At 41.6% G+C, this 6,185-nt stretch overlaps 1 protein-coding gene and 1 long non-coding RNA gene across 2 annotated transcripts in view; both read left to right on the top strand.

Moving 5' to 3' along the window:
* The window catches only part of atoh8 (atonal bHLH transcription factor 8), a 105,612-nt gene that overhangs the window by 83,843 nt on the left and 15,584 nt on the right, over positions 1-6,185 (top strand). The gene's annotated exons all lie outside the window — the stretch shown is intronic.
* Positions 1,329-6,185, top strand: part of LOC116685710 (uncharacterized) — a 6,346-nt gene continuing 1,489 nt past the window's right edge. Inside the window, exon 1 of the long non-coding RNA XR_004331022.1 lies at positions 1,329-1,402. This is a non-coding gene — a long non-coding RNA (uncharacterized LOC116685710). The remainder of the gene's footprint in view (positions 1,403-6,185) is intronic.

The following is a 6,185-nucleotide window of genomic DNA, read 5'->3' as shown; positions in this document are numbered from 1 at the left end:
GAACAGGAAATTAATTACAAATGATTACAATAATACAGTACCAATGCAATAATGAATGGGTACAACATGAACACAGGATTTAGGAAAACGTCTGCGTTTTCAGCCCCAAACTGGACCAGCTGCTGTGTCCTCCTGTGTCCTCCTGTGTGATACAGGGGTATATGTGAAGACACGTAGCGATGTATCGTAGACCGTTAATTTAATATATATATAGCTATACATCTATGTATACCGTCATCAAGGCAGAAATATGTGGGACTGTTCAACTTAGCGTTAGCGATTAGCGTTAGCATTGCAAGCTGTGATTTTTAAAACGTTTCAGTTAGGAACATGGTTGCAAGTATAACATGTACAGGAATGCATAGACCACAAAACAAGACTGTCGTAACTTTTAATCAATTATTTAAGCTGAAAGTACTTACTTTTTGTGTCTCTCTGGTCGACGGGCCGCCAATTCAATTCAATCAATTTTTTATAGTATCAATTCAACAAGAGTTATCTCGAGACACCTTCAGATAGACCACACTCCAGAATTTACAAGGACCCCAAGTTCTAATAGTTTCCTCCAGAGCAAGCAACAGTGCGACAGTGGCGAGGAAAACGTCCTTTTGAGAAGAAACCTCGGTCAGACCCAGGCTTTGGTAGGCGGTGTTGACGGGCGGTTGGGGGTAGAATGAGAGAGTGGCAATAACAAAAATAGAAAAAATTTGTAGTTTGTAGCAGTTCAGCCATTGATGCCGTGTTTTTTCAAGTGAGGTCGCATCCACACTAGGTTTCAAGGATAAAGCCCTTGGTTATCCCTACCCTCGGTCTAATAGGTATTGGGACAGCAAGGCCCGCGTGAACGCGCAAAAGCAAGGGGAAAGGGTAAGGGTGGGTTAAGGGGAAGGAATGGGATTCAGCTTACCCCTACCCCTTGCCCTTACACCTACCCCTTGGCCCTTGAAACCAAGGGGTAAGGGGTAGGGGTGAAAACATACCCCTATGAAATGGGACACCACTTGGTGACATCACCTACAGAATTGATCACAAAACTCCAAGATGCCGTCTCGCTGGTTGTTATGTGGGTTTGGGAACACAGTGGCATATGCATTTATATATTATATAGTTATAGTTATTTTATGTTCAGTTTGGTGGTGCAGAGGCAGATGTTATCTGTGTACTACTTATGTCTGTTTGCAATACATATGTGTATACCAATGGGACACCACTAGGTCCGCGTGAACGCCCAAAAACGAGGGAAGGAAGGGGTGGGTAGGGGTAAGACAGAGAATGAGATCAGCCTTAGTCTCGGCCCCCCCCAACTGGAATGCATTGTTAAAAATGAGTGGAATATTACGTCTGGCATGACTGGATAATGTATAAATATTTTAAATAACACAAAACAGCAAAATGGTGGTAGGTAATACATCTGATTCATATACTGTTTTAGAAAAAATATACCTGGCTGACGAGGGAGCAGCCGGATGAAAAAAACGAAAATGTGTTGCACTGTTGGACATCTTGCGTGACAATGTTCTTGAATAAGGTTTCCTATATGCCATGTACTGTATATAATTAATGTCAGCTTACTAATTGATTGCACATTTTGTGTAGATTTGGACTTTTATATGTTATTCCACTTTGTTTAAACGGCGAAGTGGAGAGGCTTCACCTGTTTGGAGCTGGCTGGTGAATGTGACGGTGCTGATACACCATGACCCTTTTTGTGGATCTACGATTGGTGGATACTTTTGTGTGTTGGGATTACGCAAAATACAGATCTTTCTTAACGTTTTATTTGTGATTGTGCTTCGTTCTGCGTTTGGAGAGGCATTCAACAATAGGTTGAACACTGACTGTTCACTGTTACATTTTAGTTGAATTTAAGTGCCGGGCCATTCCGCCGCGTCTTCTATTGCGTTCCAGACACGTGGATTGGATTGGGTGAATTGTTATTGTTACAAGTAATTTAAACTTCTTTTAAAATAAACATATATGTTATTTAGAATGTTGTTTTGTCTATATGTGCTCAGCTGTATTTCGCAAGTGGTAGGCAGGTCTCAGCTGCTAAAATGACTTTTTTGTTTTTTTTCGCTCCGTCTGGTTCAAATATCAACTCCCCCTATGCCTCTAGAGGACGGTAGCAAAGATTCTAGAGAGATGTGATACCTATATACTAAAATATACAATGACTGAGGAAGCCTAGTGACGAGTCCATAGGAAACAGTTCATGTGTTGAATGTTATTATCCATGTGCTTTGTTGATGTCTCAATGTTTATTGTTTTATTTCATGTGAAACTAGTTTACTAGAGAGTAACTTACTATTTTTTTGTGATGAAATTGTATTTTTAGTTTTATAATCTGAAAAAAAAGTAAACAAAACATTAAACAGTTACAAAACACCACTGGGACATAGGAAAGCGCCCAGGGCCCACAAAATCACAGAGAGGAAAAACGTGAGGGAGAGAGAGACAAAACAACACATGCAGAAACAGACACACAAACAAACACACACCACAGACAGACACAAGACAAGGGACAATTACACACACAAACAAAAGAAAGGTACACGCATTGCCTTCAAGTACTCATCAATGCTGTGCCAAGTCTCCAAAGTCTTCCCTGGGCTCCACCCACACGAGCCGTCGAAAGTTCCATGTGCGTGACATCCAAAAAGAAAGGATCCAGAACGAACAGATAAATTATGAGGTGGCTTCCAACGGTTGCAATCATCTTAGCAGTTGTAAGCCAGCCTTAAATCTTAAATAGAAATTAATTTGTTCAAGCTTGCTGATCATCTGCTGGTAACTGAGGCAAGTCAAGCTGATTAACCAGCTGTCACAGTGAGATTTATCCAACGTAACTCAGATTCATACAGATTGTAAAATGCCTAAAGGATTTAATCATTTCGACAGGGATAGTTCTAATATTGCCACTGAAGGTTTAATAGCGGGAATGTCTGCAAAATATCACTGGATGTTAATCTCATAGCGAAAAGGTGACTAGGTCTAGCGCCCTGAAAGTAATAGCTTGTCTTGCTATATGAGGAATTCAGATTTCTGTTCAGAAGTGGTTTATTTCCTTCTTGACTAGATTGTTCCAAGCTATGGTCAGTAAAATAGTTTGTAACAATGAGGCTATTGGTGAACTCTTCTTCAAGGTTTTGCAGCTTCAGTGACGTAGCTTTGCGCACATTAGAGCAGAAAAGTATGGTGTTGCTCCTAATAAAACCTTTTATGTGTCCACAGTATCCTGGGGGGCTTCTACAGAGCCAACTTTAATTTCAAATATCAAATTCTGCAATAAACTGAGGGACATAGGATTTATTTTTCAGTAAGAAGTATGGAGACGCCATCTAACCGCACATTGAAACAATTGGCCTAGTGGGTGGCGCAAAGGACCCTTTAGGTCAGATAATACCATTGAAGTAACCGTTTATCAATTAATAAATAATTGAGTGGATGCAAAAAAAATCTATTCTGGAAAAGGATTTATGTCTACCTGGAAAAAGGAATAATCCTTAACGGTGGGATTACTGCAACCAAATATCTATGAGCCCCAAGCTGCTGGCTCATGATTTCAGAGCATTTGTGGCTTAGCCTGGTCCTAATGGCCTTTGCGTTTGACTGATCAATTTTGGGTCCTACACAGCATTAAAATTTGCCCAACACATAAGAAGAACAGTCGTTAACTCCAGCATTTCATTGGTGAGCGTATCTAGAAAATGCCATCAAAACTTAGGTGCGTAAACTGACACAAATGCAATTTTCTGGCACCATTCCGTTGTGGAGATCACAATCCTGCCTGCATTATCGGCCAAGAGAACAACACTTTAGAGGGAGATTTGACAACAATGGCCAAGCCTTTTGGTTTTGAGCTTGTGATGATGATGCAGCTCGCTGATGATGATGCAGTAAATATATGCAATGTCAACATTTCTCTTTTTTACTAAGCCCAGAGTGCTGGCTCGGTTCTAGGAGCATTCAGTCCACCACAATTCCAACTAAAATGAAAGCTCACCCATTTTCAAAAAAGCTGCATTCTAAAAGACATGTAGATATTGCTAACCTTTCATTTCTTTAAATCCTGAACATGTAAAACGCATAACAACAACAGACAAGACATTGATACGGAGAAGAGAGGAGGTGGGGGGAAACATGCGGAGAGGCTAACATAAAAGTAGGTCTCTGATTAAGATTGGATACGGGGCAGCAAAAATGGAACACTTGTCATAATATCTGGTTGCAACAGCAACTGGTTCTACACTAAATTAACATCAGAATAAGACATTTTATTCAACAGAAACAAGAAACACAAAGCAGAAAAAACACCTTGGAAAGGAAACTCTGCCAGCAGTGGCCATCCTAACCTATGGAGAGTAGACTATATTGAGTTAGGTCGACATAGCATCTAGAAACACAGTCTCTGTAATCATATCAGACAACACGTGCGATAAAAATCAGGACGCATTAAGAGAACACGGCCTTCGTGACGGGATTCGAAGCGTTGGCTCTCCCACACGCAGCCAGCAGCAGGAGGACGGGCGGTTTACATAGTTCTCAGCCTCCGGCGGAATTAATGCTCTGTACTGGGCGCCGTCTTGATCTTCAGTGGAAAAAATCCAGACCCTTCACTCGCGCTGAATCCATGGTTTGATAGAAGCCTTGTGCCGCTTGTAGTTGTAGTTGCTGTAATCCGGGGAGAAGTGAATTTCCCTGCCTTGATGATGAGCGGAGATCTCCGTAGGATGCCTGCCTGGCTGTGTAGCGGATGACGTTGAAAATAACAAGTGCGATTAGTAGTTGTGTTCTTCTTTGGGCCATCACTGTAAATTTCGGTCAGCTCTCATAATCTCTATCTGAACATCTGCTAGATTCTGGAACCATTAGGCAGCGGCGTGAGAGATTAAAGATAGATTAGACCTTCTGTATCTTTCGTCCGACAATGCGGATGTTGCATCTCCAGTTTCGTCTCCCTGCTAGCTTCACTCCAGCTCTTGTAAAGAATAGCCATGACTGTCAGAATACTTGCGTTGCTTCCACGGTGTTTTTTTTAGGTTGTTCACAACAGCTCTGATAGAGCCAAGGCTTGCAGTCAGAGATGCTAGCTGGGCATGAACAGTAGTTAGCTTGTGTTCATTTCGGTTGCCATTGTGTGATATAAAAAAAAACGTTGGATCGACGTAACTTTTCTGTTTCTCCAGCACCCTCTGCAATGGCGTCTGTATTGTTGCGATGGACTTTGTTCTTGTTTGCCATTCTGCTTCTAACTTGAACAAGCCACAATGGTCAAATATGAAGTTGGATCATATAAAACAACTATTTGACAAATTTAGGCCAGGAGCTACACCTTAAGCCACCATCTCTGTCCAGCGATCACGGGCTCCAGGAGTAACTGTAGTTTGAAGTATGCAGTATGCCGGAAGTGTTTTAGTTTCCATGCATATTGTGTTTCCACACTTGTGTTAGTGAGTAAATCTACTAAATGGCCACCAAATAGTGGAGCTTGATGCGTAAAATGAGAAAGCAGAGGTTAAACATGTCATGTCTGCATGAAAGCATGGTTAAATGAACGTCTTTGCCAGTGGCAAACCCGTACAGAAGGCATCAAATTGTTGGGGGTGTGTCAGTTGTTTTTGCCCCCCATCATTTTGAGGGTCATAGAAATGAATTGCTGGCTATTTTGACTAAAGATCCCAAACTACCGGTGGCCCCTTACAAATAATAAACAGTATGGACTGTTTATTAATAGAAGCCTCCCTGTTTTCTTTGTCTTTGTTTAAATTGGTTGTCAATCTAACATCACATTCCCATATTTATACATTTGAAGAATTACATGTCCGCGCACCAATCCTCATACGATACATGTCCACCAGCACTCATTATCAATACAACGGAAAGTTTATGTCATACTCAGCCACCTATTCCAATGATTTTACTTGCCATCCTTTGTTTGCAGAATACTGCTGTCAATGTATTCCTACTTCCTGCGAAATGTACTTATACTAACATGTCAACCTCTTGGAGTCGGTCGGTATCACACGCACCGCCTGATCTCTTCGCTGACCGGGCACACCCTGCGGCGTTCAGCCCCAAACTGGACCAGCTGCTGTGTCCTCCTGTGTCCTCCTGTGTGATACAGGTGGGTATATGTGAAGCACGTAGCGATGTATCGTAGACCGTTAATATTAATATATATATAG

The sequence above is a fragment of the Etheostoma spectabile genome, unplaced genomic scaffold (genome assembly GCF_008692095.1).
Source record: "Etheostoma spectabile isolate EspeVRDwgs_2016 unplaced genomic scaffold, UIUC_Espe_1.0 scaffold123, whole genome shotgun sequence".
In the NCBI taxonomy this organism is placed as follows: domain Eukaryota; kingdom Metazoa; phylum Chordata; class Actinopteri; order Perciformes; family Percidae; genus Etheostoma; species Etheostoma spectabile.
The sequence above is the reverse complement of the archived record's forward strand: the minus strand, read 5'-3'. Positions and strand labels throughout refer to the sequence as shown.